General features: G+C 35.8%; 1 protein-coding gene across 10 annotated transcripts in view; it reads right to left on the bottom strand.

Annotated features, from left to right (window-relative positions):
- Positions 1-18903, bottom strand: part of SYT1 (synaptotagmin 1) — a 518535-nt gene that overhangs the window by 145996 nt on the left and 353636 nt on the right. The window lies entirely within an intron of this gene.

Genomic DNA, 18903 nt, shown 5'->3' with positions numbered 1-18903 from the left:
CATAGGGCTAAGGATTGTGGGTAATGCAGAGAGCTCAGAGTGTATGTGGGAACATAAACATACACACCAATAAATATACAAAGAATGAGATGAATACACTGAGAGGAGATCAGTGGATATGCTAGGGCAATTGGGAGGAGAAAGAGATGATTGCTAGATAAGAGGAGAGGCTTCAGAATTACAGGCTCTGTTTAAAATAATAAAGCACATATAAGTATACTCAAACAAACATTTTTCTATTACAGTTGTCCATCTACTAACAGCTAATCTATTTTCTTATTTGGCACCCCCTACACATGTACATAGAAAACACAGGGGCTTGTGGAAACATTTAGGGTTTCCCTTTGCCTGGAAAGGAATTATTTAACTATTGAGATTAATCAGAAGAAGCAATTTGACTTGCCTGTTGCAATCAAAGACATTGGGTACTAAAATGGTAAGAAAAAGTGCTGTTTTCTTCTCGCTCCATAAACATCATTAGTACCAGTGATTGCTGAACACAAGCTAGGAGTACTTTGATGAAGCAGAAACACTTAAAAATTAACCTCTCTTCAAAACTGAGAAAATTCTCCATGTTTGCTCTCCTTGCATTTGGCTTCAGTGTAGAATACTTACCATGCATATTATTCTAGCTTATAATTGACTACTAGATGTTAATCTAACGACATTTAAAATCACAACTTCTGAAATTGTCTTGTCAGCCAAAGAAATATTTCTATGAAGGTTATGGATAAGCACACACCCAAAGACATGTTTTCTTATAGTTCTCTAGTCTCGTTAAACAATCATATGTTTTTTAAAAAGTAAATTAAAGTAACCAGTGATGTCATTCACAATACCTCATTTAAAAGCTTCTACCTCTTTTGATCTGGTTAAAACCCTGCCATGCACGACGGACGGAGCCTACATGTTCATTGCTGGCAAGACAGTATTAATAATGAACCTTCACTGTGAACCTTGTGAATCATTCTTCTAGTTGGACTCGTGTGAAAGTCTCTCAGAGAGCTACAGAAAAGTCTCTTAAATTACACAGGATAAGACAGAAATCAGTTGACAACTTGACAAAAAGAAAATAGACAGTGAAAGCACTGGAACATTATTTAATTAAAAGGAGTTAAAGAGATAAGAACATAGAATTACAGGAAGAAATTTGAAATAGTGCAACTTGAAGGTAAATTACAACTGCTAAAAACCTTATTTTGTGACTTTTATTTCTTAAAGCTCTGCTGTCTTCTAGATTTGCTTTCAGTTGATCTTCTGAATAGCTTTATTTTAACTTTGAGTATGCTGTATTGAATATATGAAATTAACAAAATTTTCCCACAATTTACTGGAATATTTTAGATACAGAAAAAAAAAACACCCTTAATGTTATCATTTTGTGTAACCATATGAAAACTTGACTGAATAGTTAATTATAATATAAACTGCCATTTTTAATTAAATGGAGTTACTTGAATTGAATGCTCACGTTAAAAAATTTATTGTATACAGCAACCAAATTTAAAATTTGGTAAGTTTAATAAGAAAAAACATCCACGGTATTATCTATTTGTAGTATTTATAGAAATATGTTTCAATATTAGTGAGCAAATCTCATGGAATTAGGCTAAAAATCTATTGGAGACTTACTTATTATAGGCCAGCAACTGTGCTGCAGTTTTACCTAAATTATCTCATTTAATCTTCACAGCAGTTTTGTTCATTATCCCTTCAATTTTATAGAGGGAAAACTATATGCAGAGGAAAAACCATAGATTGAATAGTTTGAGAAATTCCAGTGTCTTTACGTTATTAGGTTTAAAATGTGCACATTATAAGTGTCTACAAAGGAAACGATGCTTATCAAGCTTTGAAGCCTCTTTAATACAACATTTTATGTTTAAAAACACCAGTGAAGCAAATAAATAACAGCACAAGATACTGCCAAAAGTGATTTCTTTAATCCATCAAAAATAGCCTCATCAAAATATTGCTACTAGCAGAAAGCTATTAGCTTATTGTTATTGTTACCCAATTATCATTAAATGGAATTTTATAACAAGACTTTTGACACTTAACAAGTCCTTTCAGCAGAAAATAATAGACTAGTCTAAAAGCTCTCTATGAAAAATAATATTTTCATTTTCTAATGAATTAAGCTCACATTTTATTTAACCCAAGTGTAATGATGCATAAGAATTAAGTCAAAGTCCATTCGAAACTGCTTCTTATGTTTTAACTTAGACTTTGTGGTAAGCAGAATAATGACCCCTCAAAGATGTCCACATTCTGTTCCCTGGAACCTGTGATTATGTTACCTTAAGTGGCAAAAGGAACTTTGCAAATGTGATTAAGGATCTCTAGATGGGGAGATTATCCTGGCTTTTCCAGATGGACCCAATGTAATCACCAGGGACCTTATAAGTGAAAGAGGAGTTTCCGAATCATAGCTAAAGATTCGGTGCTACTGATTTTGAAGATGGAGGAAGGGACCGTAATCCAAGAAATGTAGGTAGCCTCTAGGAGCTGGAAAAGGCAGAGAAATGGATTCTCTCTTACAGCTTCAAAAGAGAATATTTCTGGGGCTGGCCCTGTTGCCGACTGGTTAAAATTCCACGTGCTCTGCTACTGCCGCCATGTTTCACAGATTTGGATCCTGGGGGGGGACCTACTCCACTCATCAGCCATGCTGTGGAGGCATCCCACACACAAAATAGAAGAAGATTGGCATGAATGTTAGCTCAGGGCTAACCTTGAAAGCAAGAGAGACAGAGAGAAAGAAAGGAAGAAAGGAAGGAGAAAAGAAAGAAAAAATTAGTTTGTACAGCCATTATGGAAAAGAGTATGGAAGTTCCTCCTCTAAAAATGGAACTACCATATGATCTAGCAATCCCATTCTGGGTAAATATCTGAAGGAAACAGAATCACTATCTTAAAGAGTTATTTGCACCCCCATGTTCTTTGCAGCATTATTCCCAATAGCCAAGATATGGAAACAATCTAAGTGTCCATCAACAGGTGAATGGATAAAGAAAATGTAGTGTATTTATACAATGGAATATTATTCAGCCAAAAAAAAAAAAAATCCTGCCATTTGTGACAATGTGGGGACCCTCAAGAGCATTATACTAAATGAAATGTCAGAGAAGTCATAGAGATAAATACTATATGATCTCACTTAAAAGTGGAACCTAAAAAAGTAGAACTCATAGAAACAAAGTAGAATTCGTAGAAACAAAGAGTAGAATGGTGGTTACCAAGGACTAGGGGGATGGGGAAAATGGGGAGATCTTGGTCAAAGGGTACAAACTTCCAGTTATAAGATGAACAAGATTAGGGGATCTAAAGTACCGCGTAGTGACCGTAGTTAACAATACTGTATTGTAGACTTGAAATTTGCTAAGAGTGTAAATCTGAAATGTTCTCAACACACACACACAGGTAATTATGTGAGGTGATGGATGTGTTAAGTAACCTTATCATCATAATCATTTCACAATATACACATAAATCAAATCATCACATCATATGCCTTAAATTTACACAGTTCATTATACCTCAATAAAGTTGGGGAAAAAAGGCATCAGCCCTGCTGGCATTTCGACTTTAGCTCAGTGAAACCCATTTTGGACTTTTGACCTCCAGAATTAGAAAATATTAAATTTGTGTGGTTTTATGCTAGTAAATTTGTAGTAATTCATTACAGCAGCAATAGGAAACTTAAGAGATACAAAGCAGATCTCAAGAGATTTGTAATACATGTTGCATAGAGACAACTATACAATTGGGATACTAGTGTGGGGTATTTCTATATTTTCTACCATCTTTCCTTCTTACCCACCCCTTTTATCTACCCCTTCTGCAACCATTCTCATGACACTAACATTGTGCCCAAGACTCTCTCAAAGACAACCAATGGTTTTCTTTTGGCTAAACCCAAACAACATTGTTTGTGGTATGAGTAAATCTTGATCATATATTCATTCTCGAAATTTTCTTCTGCTTTTGTTTCTATTGCCCTTACCAGTATCTCCTTCTATGCCTCTTATGGTTTTTTTTTTTTCGCTTTCCTTTCCCATTCCCAAGTCTTAAGTAGAGTTGTTATTCAAGGTTCTTAGCTCCTTGCTCATCTTCACGTCACTCATTCTTGAGCACATCCTTTCTCAGGCCTTAAGCTTTTAGGTCAGTTACTCCATTCTGTCTTCCCTTCTATTTGCTGGGACTGGATTCCCAACTGCCTACAGAAGGTTTCCTACGAATCCTTAGTCTTCTCAAATCAGTTCTTCAAACAAGTTATATGGTTTCTGTCAGTGTTCTATCCTTTCCTGCCTCTTGGACATTGGAACCATGTGGAAATTTTTATTCCCAAATCTCACTGATTGGCAAGTTGGGCCATTTCGTCTTTGATGTTTTTTATACTTCTTTTGCATCTATTTCCATTTGTAAGGTGTAAGCCTGACATTACCTCCATGTGATCTCCCTTCCCATTGGTTATCTCTCCTCTCCATTTTACCCATTCATTGTTATCAGACAAAACTTTCTAATACATAATTTTCAATTATTTTGTGCATATCTTTCAACTTCCTTTGTCATTGATCCTCACTACATATCCATCTTTCTTTCTCACTGGGCCCTATGCCCATTCCTGTCTCGTCAGACTGAGTAACTCATTGTTCTTTGCTCAGTTCTATGCCCATATTTTGCTCAAGTATATTCCTTCTTTTTTGAAATCCTATTCTTCTTTCTCTTCAGTCACTTAAATGACATTTATTTTTCCAGGCTCAACACAAGTCTCACTTAATGTTGACAGATTTTTAAATAAAAACATTACATACATTTGCTAAATTTTCAAGCTCCTACCATGTGGGAAATACTGACCATGTGGTAGGATACATTGGGTGATTTATGTTAGGTTAGTAAAAAAAATGTAATATTTAAAATAAAAAGACAAATCTGTACAAACGTACAAAAGATGGTTTAACATACCCCCTTCCTACACATGAAATTCACTTCTTACCACTCCCAAACTCAGCTCTTGGTAGATTACCCATGACATGAAGCACTGATATTTAATGAAAACACAATAAAAATAATTTGGAACCATTTAGAAATAAATTCGCATTAGCAAATATTCTGTTGGAGGAAAAAACCACAGGCAAATATTTCCGCTTATCAATAGAGGCCTTTCTTTCATGGGAAAGAGACACAAATTGAGCAGTTTAAAAAAGCAATTATTTAATCAAACATGCATTTACTGAACATGTACTATGTACCAGGCATTTTCCTTAGGACTGGAATGCAGTGCTAAATACGGCTTGTGTAATCACGAAGCTTACTATTTACTTTGCAAGTGATAAAACCTAGGTCTTATTTACTTTTTTAAAAGAAGTAAATTTCTTATATTTATCAAACTCGGTGCTCAGAACATAATATGGTACACTTTCAAATGGAACCTGCGTGGCTCAATATGCTCTTGTGTAAAAATTTAGTGCTCCAGGGGTATATTTATTGATGAAATCAACAAATAAATATTCCTTCTATAATAAAATGTAACTCTCAGACCGGAAAGCACCATTTTCCCTCCAGGGAGTTTTGGCACTAAATAAATTAAAAAAAAAATTACTTAAGGTGGGTCCTGCCCTGTGGCACAGTGGTTAAGGTTGCACATTCTGCTTCTGCAGCCTGGGGTTCGCCGATTCGAATTCCAGGTGTGGACCTATGCACTGCTTCTCAAGCCATGCTGTGGTAGGAGTCCCACATATAAAGTAGAGGAAGATGGGCATGGATGTTAGCTCAGGGCCAGTCTTCCTCAGCAAAAGTAAGGAGGAGGATTGGCAGTGGCTGTTAGCTCAGGGCTACTCTTCCTCAAAAAAAAAAAAAATCACTTAAGGGGTCCTGACATACACTTTTTCAAAAAGTAGACATGCTAAATATCCTTTTCTTTAATAGAGCAAGAAATATCCTTTTCCTTTACATGTCGTGAAATCAAAGATGAAAGCTTCACAAAGAACCAAGGGTATTGTAGAGGGTACACTTATAAAAAGGAACATTTTAGGATTAGTGATAGCTGCCACGTATCCACATATGTCAAATTTATGCTCCCAAATCAGAAGTGTCCTCATGAGACATGCACTGGGCCTGAGACCTCCACAATGAGCAGTTGGGAGAAGTGCCTTTTCTAATTTACATGAGTACCCTACGGCCTAGGGATGCCTGCTCTAGCTCTCCTGATTCTGAGCTCTCATTTCTAAATAGATTTTTCTTTTTTTTTTGCATTCTCTAAAATGTCTGACTCAGTACTATCAGCGTAACAGTGCTCAGTAAATGATAGGTGTCTTGAAAGAAACCCTCATAGCCATAGTTCTTGAGCTCAAGTCAAAGCAGATGGACAGTCTCTGAGGTACACCACCAGCTCCGTGAATTTTCCTGAGGTCTGCTACTCAATTCCATTTCCTTAGCTTGGATTCGCTCCTGCCTCATTCCCATTCACTGTCAGCTACTGCAATCTCCCAGGCTGGCAACCTTCTGGTGGATTTACTCGTTGGGTTCTAGGTTTAAGCTAGGGCAAAACTCACTGGTTTTTGTATTTCCTCCTTGATTACACTTTCAAGGTCAGCTCTGCATTATCTATCAGTTCCATCCCCATTAATCACATTAAGAGACAGCCTTAAGTCCATATCTCTTTCACAAGACGAGCTGTATTTTCCTCTCTGAGAAATATAAGCTTGTACATTTACATCAGTCCTAGATATTTCAGCTTCATCAAGAGCTCAAGATGACACAGGTAATACCGTTGTTATGGCTGCTACAAAAATTCACGTGATAACTTCAAGCATTTTCCACCTTTGACATCTCTCTCTTTTGTCATATGAGTACCTCACCACTGCACTAATGTCTGTTTAATTCATTTTATGAATACTTTACATACTTCTACACTCTTATATTTACTTTTTGTCAACTTCTAGTTTTACCAAAAACAACCCATCATCTTTCTAGATTATCATACATTGATGCAAGATGCAGAATATAATATGAAAATATTAATTTTGCTATTAACCAGTAGGAAAAATGACCTGTATTTGAAAGCTTTACGTTTAGATTGTTGATGAAAAATTTTTAAAAACACACAAAGATAATTATTTTTCAAAAACTGGCAAAATGCAAAATAAGCCTTGCATTTTAAAGCTTTTTCTAAATTACAGAATGCAAATGGAAAAAAAAAAAACTTCTGGAAATATGTGGATTAGTATACTCATTAACCACTTCTGGAGACAGAATATGAACTGTGAAATTTGAAACAGTGTACAAAGTCATACAGAATATGGTTTAAGATTAAATCAACCAGTCAAAGGTCAGAATGAAGAATTTCTCATTACAGACAGAAATAGCTTCAAAGACTATTCATTCTTGGCTCCTGAGTATTAAACAAACGTACCTTTTCCTCATTCTTAAGAATGCTAGTTTGAAGCCTCCTTTGAATTAAATGCCCCTTTTAAAAAATGTCAAAAGATATGGGCTCTTGATGGGAAAATATGAATATGTGTGTGCAGCGTGTGTATGTGTTGTATGTTTGTTTAAATTTCCACACAGTTGGGAGTATGTGGTATCCCTGTGGAAACTACAGTTTGCTAATTCTAGAAGACCACTGGGCTCCAAATTAAAAACTCTTTCCAAGAGCATCAGGGTAAAATTCACCAAGAATAATGAACTAGGGAAAACGTATTCCTTCATTTGGTCATTTAACTTTTCATTTATTTCTTCTTGGCAATCTGCTGTGTGCTTATTCTGTGCGGGAGGTGGTGGGGGAACACAGAGATGATGGGTCCCTTTCTCTAGCTCAAGAAGACTAACTCCCAGGAAAAAACAGAGAGAGGAGCCAACACAGAACTAACACAACATTCAGCGTAGTAGGTGTGCTCTGTAGGTTGCAGGTTAGACAAAGGAAAGATAAAGAATCCTAGAGTTCAATGAGGGCTTTATGGAGAAGGTGAGCTCCGAAGCTTTGCTGGCTACAGAGTGAAAATGGCATTTTGGGGACTCCATTTCTTTTCCTGACTCCCTCCCCTCCTCACTCATCCATTCATTAACTCATCCATTTGAGCATCTATTTAACACATTAATGCTAAGCACATTGGAGGAATGGTGAACAGCTTTGAAATAATTTACTTAAATAGTTTACAGGCCAGTTGGGCAGTTTTAATTAATATCCATGAAGCAAATTGTGAACAATACCAGACAGCTTGTTAAATGACAAATTAAATGGGGTCTTTTGCTAGATTCTGTTTCTAGTTTGTAGTCACAGCAATCTTATTCTACTTGTCAAATGAATGCTTGTTTAGAATTATTTTTAAAAACCTTAGAACTCAATAAAATGGGAAACTTGTCTCTCTTCACCTATAAATTCTTAAAAAACTAGTAATAAAAAACTTCAGTAGAATATATTATATTGCTTTGATATACACAAAATCACAACCTACACATTGATAAATTTTTACTGGAACCTCCATCTGTTGATCTGATTTCAGTATGTACTGTGCTACTGAACAAATTCACAACCCTGCTGAATAATTTATTAAGGTTACTGATGTTTCTTGCTGAATGCAAAGATTAGTCTTGATAAAAGTTCGTTGACTGAAGGCCATTTTATCTGCACAGGTATTAATCAAATTATTAATTTTATAAAATGTCTGTAAAAATAGTCTGCTTTCAACGATAAGGCAAAGCCATCCATATCTTCACAATATTGGAATGTCTGAAATTTGACATGGAGAATGATGTTGGGTCTTCAGGCAGAGATAAGCCCCAGCACAACTTCCAGAGGATTTAGATAAGGCTCCACAGTCAGCTCAGGAGCTCGCTGTCTGCAGGCTCCAGGGAGAAGTGCGTTGGTAAACATAAAGGGATGCCAGGTAAGCTGGCAGAGGTGAAGGCGATGCATGGGCAGATCGGTTCTGAAGCCTTTGGAAGTTGGTAACACTTTTCAATCACGCCGTGGACAACACAATTTCGTGGTTAAAGGGAAATTCATTTATCCTACGAAACTTGCAGCATGTCTCTCTTGAGTTCTAATCTCTAAATTCAAAACTAAAAAAGAGTTATGTCTCAGGTTTTTCTTCCCCTGGTGAAAGCAAACTTTTTTCTTAACTTTTGTATTAGAAGTCTTCAAAATAAACACCTTTTGGATTTGGATCCAATTAGTATTTGGTTTTATTATGGTGCTTTGAATTTGGTTAACAATGTCTTTAATCTGTTTTCTGACTTTGGCAAGGGTGCCCTAGGAAAAAAATCTTTACCAAGAATTGACTATGGCACCTGATGGTAACTTTTGGATAATTCAATATTCGAATATCTACTTGTCTCTTTTCTAAGTAATTTAATATTACGATGATTAAATCCAATTATGATCAAAGAATATCAGCTAAAGGGGTGGATGCATTCCCTGCTTCCCTGTGCTGTTTTATAACTTCAGGCCAATAAACAAATAAACAAAAATGGCACTTTGTCCTACTACTTGCTTGTGGAAGGATTTTTTTTTCTCCTGTACTTTCTGTTTATTATTCTAGGAGCAAGCAACACATTTTCAGAATTCCCTGTAAGTTGGAGAGATTTGATTGTGCTGACAGGAGAACTGTGTGGTTGTTATGCATGAGCGAAGAAGAGCAGAATATTTGAGTCCTTCCAGTCATGAAAGGGAAGATTCAGGCTCATTAATTTCATTACTATACCAAGTGACAGGTAGACAGCAGCGAGAACAAAGCCCTTGCTTATCTAGCTATCCACAGGACATTTTCCCTTGATTTTCCAATGGATTCCTGCTGCTACAGAACAAACTTATTAATTTTCCTCTCCAACTGTTGTTTTCTCTGTTTCTCTCAATGTATTTTTCTCCCTGGCAATTTTATCTGTCCGATCTCCAATTTGTAGCATCGTTTCTTCTTTTTGTCTCCTAGTTTTTAGATTTGAACTTTCATCTTTATTCTTCTAGAACTCCCACGATCCCTGATATATTTTCTGTTCTTGCTTTTGAAGGGGTTTCCGCATGCCAGTCAATCTCATATATCATGGCTTTTTCTTTGTTTTTTCCTTTTAAATCTCATCTCTCTTCTGTTTAGAGGTTGTACTTCTAAGCACTGCCGCTGTGAGCATATGACCGCAAGGCCCTGTATGAATCTTGTTTGATTTTGTAGATTCTCACAGATCTCCCCTAAGAATGTAGAATTCCCTTTATTCTTGTTTCTTTGTCAAACTCACATTTCTTCTTTTAAAAGACTCAATAGATTTCCTCCAAATGTCTACCTGAGTAATAGTACACGTGAGCCCTTTACGTTGTCTCTCATCCACATTTACTTATGCCTTCTGCTCATTATCTATACGGATCCTTGTTTCCTAGTAGCTTTGTGATTGTCTCTTCAATGTGGGGAGGCCACCTGAAGAGGGAGACTGTTATTTTCCTTTCCTTTACCTCCTAAGAAGTATCAGTTGGGTTGGGTACACCCAACTCTTAAGCAAGTGCTTATTGAATAAATGAAAGTGTAATTAGAGGCAGAGAAAGCCTTCTTCAAATATTATCTGCACATGGTGAGGGCACGGCTCCATCACACACCTGGTTAAAACTAAAGGGTATACTTTTTTAAATACTATAGGTCAAATTCTGATAAAACTTCAGAGATATATTAACTTTTACAGATCATTTAGAAAATCTGTGCAAGTCTTTCTTATTTTTTATTCTAGATAGACTATGGAAAAAGCAGTAAGGCTCATTTTTTCTGTTAGTTTTTTCCTAAATAGTTTTTATGTTGGATAGCCTCTTGAAAGATGCTCTTAAAATTGTGTTAGTAATGCTGATATGGCTTTCCCCTTCTTATATCCAGCACCTGTGCTAGTTACTAATCCAATTTCTCAATTATATAGTTCTTTCACTTTGTGAGGCCATTTCACATTATCTCAGCTGATTTGACCCTAAAAACCAAATGATGGAGCAGCTAAGGTAGATAGCTTAATCTCCATTTTACAGATTAGAACACTGAGGATCTGAAATGTGGCTTCTGAACGCGCTTTCTATTAGAGTTGAGGTCAGATTTAGGCCTTTGGGGTTCAATTTTCACGCTCTTTCCATATATTCTGGCATTCTTTTGTGTCCACACTGAAAAATGAGCAAATATTCACTAATCATATTCCTGCTAAGAAGAGTTTAGTTTTTTGAACATACTTATTATATATTGCTCTCAGGATTCTTTTAACTGAAATAACTTTTAATTGTTTATGCCAAAGTGATGAAAATCATTTGTCAAAAATGTGATTGATAATAATTATAACAAAGGGTAAAATCATATATAGGAAAGATCATGGATCTTGACTCCAAGTTCTGCCACTACAATTGCCTGATAAATCTGATGAAGTTATTTAAACTTTCTGAACCACAGTTTCACCATCTGTAACATGAGGCGTGGGTGGAGAGAGGAGATAATGATATGCACTCTGTAAGTGACTTGTGATATGTAAATTTGCCATATGCAAAGTACTTAGGGTGGTGGATAACATGAAGGAGGGTTTTAAATGCCTGTTGTTATTACTTGCCAGAAATTCCTATTAAAGTTCTTAACTTGAAAATGCTTAAAACTTGGCTGAAAAAGCAAACTCTAAAAGTTATGTAGCTAAAAGATGAAATACAAGCAATCTTATGTGTATGGTACAACTTCCAATATACTCAACATGTTCCGCCTTAACGATATATCGAATGTCAGGATTCCAAAATAAAGATTGTTTTCGGAAAACTGAAAGGCGACGCATTTTGGTAGTGCTCAAGCTATTCATGGATAAATAATAGAATGAATAAATCAAATTTGGGGGGATAATAAGTAACAGTCCTTTAAAATCACAGTGGCCAACAATTGTTTATGTTATTCATATAATGCAAGCAGCATTAGAATAATATTAAATTTGTAGTAGCGGAAATAAACATAATATGCAGTACAGTACTTTGTATTTTCAATAATTAATTAGCTCAGCTAACACTACCTCAGGCAAATGTTTTAGTAGTGGAGTAAAGATACTAACAGCAAGATTTTCAGTCTCTTTCTACTGGCAAATAGTAGGTTTTGCTTGAACACACTCTCAATTCTATAATACTTATGCATTAGCAACAATATGCTCTTGGATGCTGCTTATTTTTCCTCGAAAATTGGCCAAGTATTTTAAGTGACTGAAAAAGCTACTTTGAAGTCAACATTTATTATTCAATAATTATTTACATGCACATTTAAATTATAATCATCATTTTTAAATTGAAAACCAAATTTGACTTTATATGTTTCCACTGAATAGTTTACAAAATAGTTGGGTTTATTATTTCATTTATGTAATATTATCTTCATTCATATATATAAATTTAAGGTACCAAAAATAAGATAACTGTCTTAAGGTGCTAGGAAAGAAACATGACTCAGTCTCAAGGTCAGTCCTTCGAACCATCAAACTCTTTCTATTAATCTAATATCTGTTAATTCTTGTTTCAAATCAATCAATGGTGATAGGATTTAAACTTACCTAGGATCACAATTTTTGCCCTTTTACTATTTAAATCATTCCAATGTCATATTCATTAATTTTCTGCTGTCTCTTCTCATAATTTTCAAGGAAACAACGTCAGGAGCCTATAGTTTTCTTCTGGTGGCTTTGACTAGGATTGTGACATTAGCTGAATTTACATTTTATTCTGCTTTAGTAAAATAGTGAAATAGCTAAAGGATTTTCTTTAAGGATTAAAAACTATGAAACTTAATGCAAAGGATAGCTCTGTTTTTCTTCAATATTCTACTTGCTTGTAACCATCAAAGTCAAGAACATGGTCACTGTGCAAATATTGTAATGTTTCTAACCTTATAAAATCACTAGATCCAGATATTGCCTGGAAGAAATGGAATTATCTTACTATTCTAGTGGCCTCTTAAGATTCTCTGAAAAACTATATACACACATTACTCATTTAGACAATGCCTTTCAAGCAATGTAAAATTTTATATTTGAAATTCTTTTTAATGCTTTTAAGTGAAAGAATAGAAAAAAGAATTGAATGGACTGATATAGGTAAATCTTTTGAATGAGCCTAACTATTATCTCTGAAAAAGATGTTTACTTTAAATTAAGTATTGATGGACAGAAAGGGAGAAAATAGCAGAGCACTTGACATAAAACAGATCATCAGAGGAAGGATCTTGAGAAAAAAACAACAAAGAAATGAGTGTTATCTCCCGTTGAAAAAGCTTGCCACTGACCTCAGAAGGATAGCTCATTGACATGTTGGTGGCGATTGATTGCACTAAATCATTTCTTTAATCAGTGCTCTTTGAAGTCCTGTCATGCATTTGAGACAAATGGAACGGGACTTAGGAATGCATTCTATGGACATTGCAAAGAGGGCAGTGAGCATCCCTACGTTTATGTTAACCTGGGTCAGCTCCCTCCTTGAACTGTGTGACCCAAACTTCACTCCTGGTCCTTCTTGAAGCACGTGGTGCTGCCTCAGGCCTTGGTTTTCTCTTTTCCATTTACTCACCCTCCTCTGTGGGCTGCTTTACGCCTATTTGATATGTGGAGGATTTGAGAGGGAGAATAGACGATGGAGTTGGGGCTCGTTTGGAGCTCTTTGGTACTTTTTCTGATGTCTCTGAGCAGCCATCTAAATTGTGACATGGGGAGGAGAGGTGATAAGTGGTATGAGAGTTGCAGTACATTCCAGAAGAAGAGCTGAAGAACTGTTTCAGCTTCAACAGTTGTCAGGAGGTTGGAAGAGAAAGCAGTTGGCACCTCCATGTCCCTCCATTGTGAGAAAGGTGTCAGTCACTTTATTTAAGGGTTGTATGGGTGAGAATCTCAGGTAGAATCTCAAAAATACAAAAGTGAAAATGATTCAGATGAGCTTAAAGATATATATTCTTTCATAAAGTACTAGTAATCTGTGGAGTTGGATATGTGGCACAATTATATAATATTTAGTCTAAGAAGTGATCTTGGCTCTAGTCCTCACCCCTGTCCCCACCCATCAAAACCAAAGATTTACAACAGCAGATGCTAACACCTACGGCTGGAAAAATATCAGAAGAGTCATGAGGTTGGAGTTAGATAGGAGAAGTTTCTTTTTCTTCTGAAAGATGGGATAAATACAGTTTATTTTGAGTGATTTTGTAATTTTCTAGGCAAAAGTCCAACTATGCTATAAAACAAAATAGCCTCCTTGGAAAAAAGCAAAGTATAAGGAGAGACAGTCTTGTTAACACAATTGATTAGAATCATAATCAATAAACAGAAATGAAAAATAAGTTTCTCAAATGGCTAAAACATAATGGTTATTTTGTTATTGTTAAAAAGCAACACACAAGGGTTTTACATTTCTCGATCAGAACAGACTTGGATTAATTGACGTCATAGAGCAGTTATTCTGGCATGATGTCAATATAATTTGATTTTAAGTTAAAATGAATGTTTATGTGTGAATTTGAATAAATGTAAAATTTAATAAGAAAAACAGTAAAATCACAGAAAATCAATTATAATGTTACATATTACTAGAAGGTACTAGAGGTCTGGAGTCAACCCTGAGTTTAAAATTCAGGCTCTTTCTTCTTTGAGCCTTTATTTCTCTACATGAAAAGTAAGAATAATAATACCATGATAGGAGCCAGCCTGGTGGCATGGTGGTTAAGTTCACACAGTCCGCTTCAGCAGCCCCTGGGTCTCGGGTTTGGATCTGGGGCATGGACCTACACACCACTCATCAAGCCATGTTGCATCCCACATGCAAAATGGAGGAAGATTGGCACAAATGTTAGCTCAGGGACAATCTTCTCACCAAAAAAAAAAAAAAAAAACCACAGAAAACCATGGTAATAATTGTGAGAATTACGAGATGATACATCTGAACACCTGGGACACAGGGTTTAATAAATGCTAATTCTCTTTCCCAATGTAAATAACAAATATACATCAAATTCTGTTCTAACATTTAATAATTTTTGTTCTAAAAGTATTTCTTAGTAACATATTTAAAATGATTAGACCCAACAATAAAACTACAGGAAAGCTGCTGGGTTTCCTCTAAAGACCTGGTTTTATTTGCCTGTCTTAAAAGTTAAAGTAAAAGAAAATGGGTCCAACGTAATTTCTACAACTTGAAAGGAATATAGACAATTTGGAGTTAACCTAGCATAAGATAAAGAAGACATTTAAGTCTTAGACAATGAGATCTAGACTTATAAGAGAATTAAGGACTTTTTCTCTATTTTCTGAGCAGGGAGAGAGAGGAAATAAACATAAGGTAGCAGAAGAGATTGAAAATACTGGGGACAGAGAGGTAGAAATCTCTTGACTTTAAGAATCGATACATATCAAAAGAATTTTAAAAAGAGTAGATCTGGCATAGAGAATCAAGTCTCAGAAGCAGTTTTGTTTTTGTGCCAGACTGTCACTTTAGTATCTTACTGGGTTTTAAGCCTATGGATCTAAAGTGTACGAATATGTGTGAGAAACCTGTGTATTGGATGAGACTATTGAGCACTCAATGGCCTTCATGACCTCAGAGAACAATGACCGGTAGGGGCGGGTTAGACTTGAGGGACGCTTTCAGGTGGCTCAGGTCCCAAGAGTGACCCCTGCCGTGCTCAGCAGTTCACAGTGACTTAGGTACGAAGAATGCCTCCAGGTAGAGGGAGTCACGACATGATCCTCCAGATGAGTCTTTCTCCTCTGGTCTAGTAATACGGTCAGATATTTTAATATAATGAAATTACTCCTCCTCCCTTTAACAGAATGACTTGAGACCCAGGTCTACTGAAAAAAAATGAAACTTTTCTATAAAAAAAGAATGTTCTATTTTTCCTTAGAAAAATAACCTAACACTCAGATATAAATGGAAGAATTTTTTTTATGTCACATTTTCATCGTTTTTTTGTAAAAATTAATTAAGTTTTTAATTGCAGTTACATTGGTTTATAACATATAAATTTCAGGTGTATTTCATTATATTTCGATTTCTACGTAGATTACATCATGCTCACCACCCAAAGAGTAATTACAATCCATCACCACATACATGTGCCTAATCACCCCTTTTGCCCTTTGCCCTCCTCCCAACCCCCCTCCCCGGGAAGGGTTCTTAATTCCAACTTTTGAATAGATTTGATCATTGGTTGAGGAGTGAGTGTGGAGTGGAGAAAAATAAAATGAGATTTAGAAGCTGCAAGAAGGAACTCAGCTCCACGAGAAAGTCCAAATCTGGGAAAGTTAAGATCTTTACTGCTTAGCACCATCCAAGGCACAAGACACAGTTTTTGTGCAGACAGACAGGATTACCAAAACATAACAGAATCTTATTTTACATTTCATTTTAACTGGCCCAGAGTTAATGAAGCATGGGAAGTTGCTGTCATTTTCTGAGTATTAGGGCAGACTTGAAAATACCTGCCATTATAGCCATTTTGATTCCATAAATCTGAATTTCTTATTAGAGTAGCATTACATCAAAATGGAACTATTATGGTATTTGTGGTTCTCCGAGGAGGGACCTTATGCATCAGTTTCCGAAGGCATTTTGGTGTGTGTGTTTGTGAAGTAAGACACTAATAAAAATTTCTTCTCAGACAGTAGGTTTCTATAAGATTATGACTGTCTCCATTATAAAGGGCCAGAGAACAAGAACAAAGTCTTTAAAAACTTTTCTTTGAAGTTCAACGAAATAGCCTTTTTCTCTAACTGCTTACTTACTTCAACCAATCTTGACAGGATATTCATTTAGATTACCTTCCAATTTCAAAGCAACTAAGAGAACTTGACTGAAATTAATCAAAATAAAGTAAATCCAACAGAACAATGGTAGATAAATTAGAGTTTCTACAGTGAGTTTTTATCAAAACAGTGCTGTATTTGATTTTATCTAAGGCCATGGAAAAATAAGGAACAGTGAAATTAAAACAAAGGAAAATCTTTTTGCAAATTAGACTCGGCATGTTTTTCTTTCTGGCTGTGAATGCCAGAATAGTATTTCTCAATCTTTCTGAGGTGTATTTGCCCTTTGCTTTGTATGTATCTATATAATCAAGTCCCTTTAGAAAAAGCTGAGTTTTTTTAATGGTATAATTACCATGGAAGTGAGAAATTTTCCTATTTAATCCTTGTCTTATTTTGCAAGGATAATCACCTCTGTCATCAATTTCTGTCCAAATGTCTCATCGTAATTCTACCACTTTAACACGTCACCTCTTTACTTTATCCCCTGCTGCCCTTGTCATACACATATACTTAGAGCTGCCTTCACAGCATATACAATTTTGTATTCAGTTCCTTTCATTATGAATTTTCACATGTTACTACATGGACTTCTTTAATTCTTTCAAACATTATTATTAAAATTTAAGTCAAGCAAAAAGGAATATAATGCGATGTCCATTTACCCCACACCAAGCTGGAGAACTAAAAAATGATGGGTACTGCTGAGGCCACACATGCCCACCTCTGATTGCATTTGCTCTCTCTTCCCAGGAGGTAACCTCTACGTGAAATCAAGTGGTTTTTCATGGCATCGCATTTCTTTAAGCTTTTACATAAGGGTCTTCTAAGTAACTTTTTAGACTTAACTTTTTATTCCTCAGAGAACTGTGGCACACATCACAGCAAAATCTTAACTGCTCTTTGAACTTTCATATGTAAGGGTCAGAATAGCCTAACTTTGAAAGCACGGCAGAGTAGTAAATGCATCTCAATGATGATTTGCCTCTCAAATTACCCAAAGACATCCCGCACGCCCGGAGATCACACTGTGTGTGTTCTTGGTAGTTCAGCAGTCACACACTCTGTCCTTGGAAGGACTCAGATAATTTACAAAAGTGATGCTGTTCAGGCGGCCTCCCACCTCCTTGCCTTGTCTCGTTGGCATTCTCATTTCATTTGGATTGTTTGATAATCAGACAGGATGTTAAGTTAGAAAAACAAAAGGAAAAAAACATAAAACCCTGCCTTCTAACATTGTCACAATCACTTTGAAACCAAATAAATCAGAATCGTTGTTCGTTAGTGTTCTTAAATGTGCAGTCCATAGGGATACGTAAAATAAAGGTGTACTTTAAGTTGATCTTCTCTGAGAATGTGATAGATTGTTTATTTTCATAACAAAACAAAATGCATTAACTGCTTAATTTGCTCCTTCATCTAAGAAGTAGAGCTTTTTCTCCTTTTAGTAGTCTTGCCCTTAGGCAAATAGAATGCTAGGCATCAGAGGGAAAGATTCAGATGTCATGATGCATCTTAAAACATTTGAGTTAGTTTTCCTTCTACTCTTTGACACTCAATATGTACAGCAAGGGATCTTCACTTCTAGGGCCATAACCTGGTATATCAGAGGGGATATGGATGCAAACATCAATTTCCAAAAGTATGCGAGGTTAATAGTGAGATGGTTTTCTTTCTTTCTTGGTACACTTAACGGTAACGTTCCAGTGGGATGATGATGATGATAGATTCCCAGTTTCTGTTTGTTCTGCGGAAAACGTGTGACCTCATTGCAGTAACCACTGGCAAGATGATAAATAGGTTTAGTTAGTTTTAGCTATGAGACAAACACATCATTTAACCTCAATACTTGCTCCTAATCATCAAAATCAAGCTTCCAGCTATCAAACATGCTGATCTACAGTTTTAGGAGGATGAAGGTTGACTATTTTTCCACATCCGAATTAATATCACCTTTGTCTACAGGGTTGAAAGTGAGTTACTATTTTATTATAACTTCGAATACATTTTCTTTAGTTTCAGATAAAACTGAATTTTGTTACATGCTACTAAATATCTATTAAGGCGAAATTCAACAAAACTGTCTTTGTTGCTCTAAATCTTCAAGGTTATTTATCTTAGCCATGGCCACACAGAGAGTCG

The sequence above is a fragment of the Equus przewalskii genome, chromosome 29, assembly GCF_037783145.1.
Source record: "Equus przewalskii isolate Varuska chromosome 29, EquPr2, whole genome shotgun sequence".
NCBI lineage: Eukaryota > Metazoa > Chordata > Mammalia > Perissodactyla > Equidae > Equus > Equus przewalskii.
The sequence above is the reverse complement of the archived record's forward strand: the minus strand, read 5'-3'. Positions and strand labels throughout refer to the sequence as shown.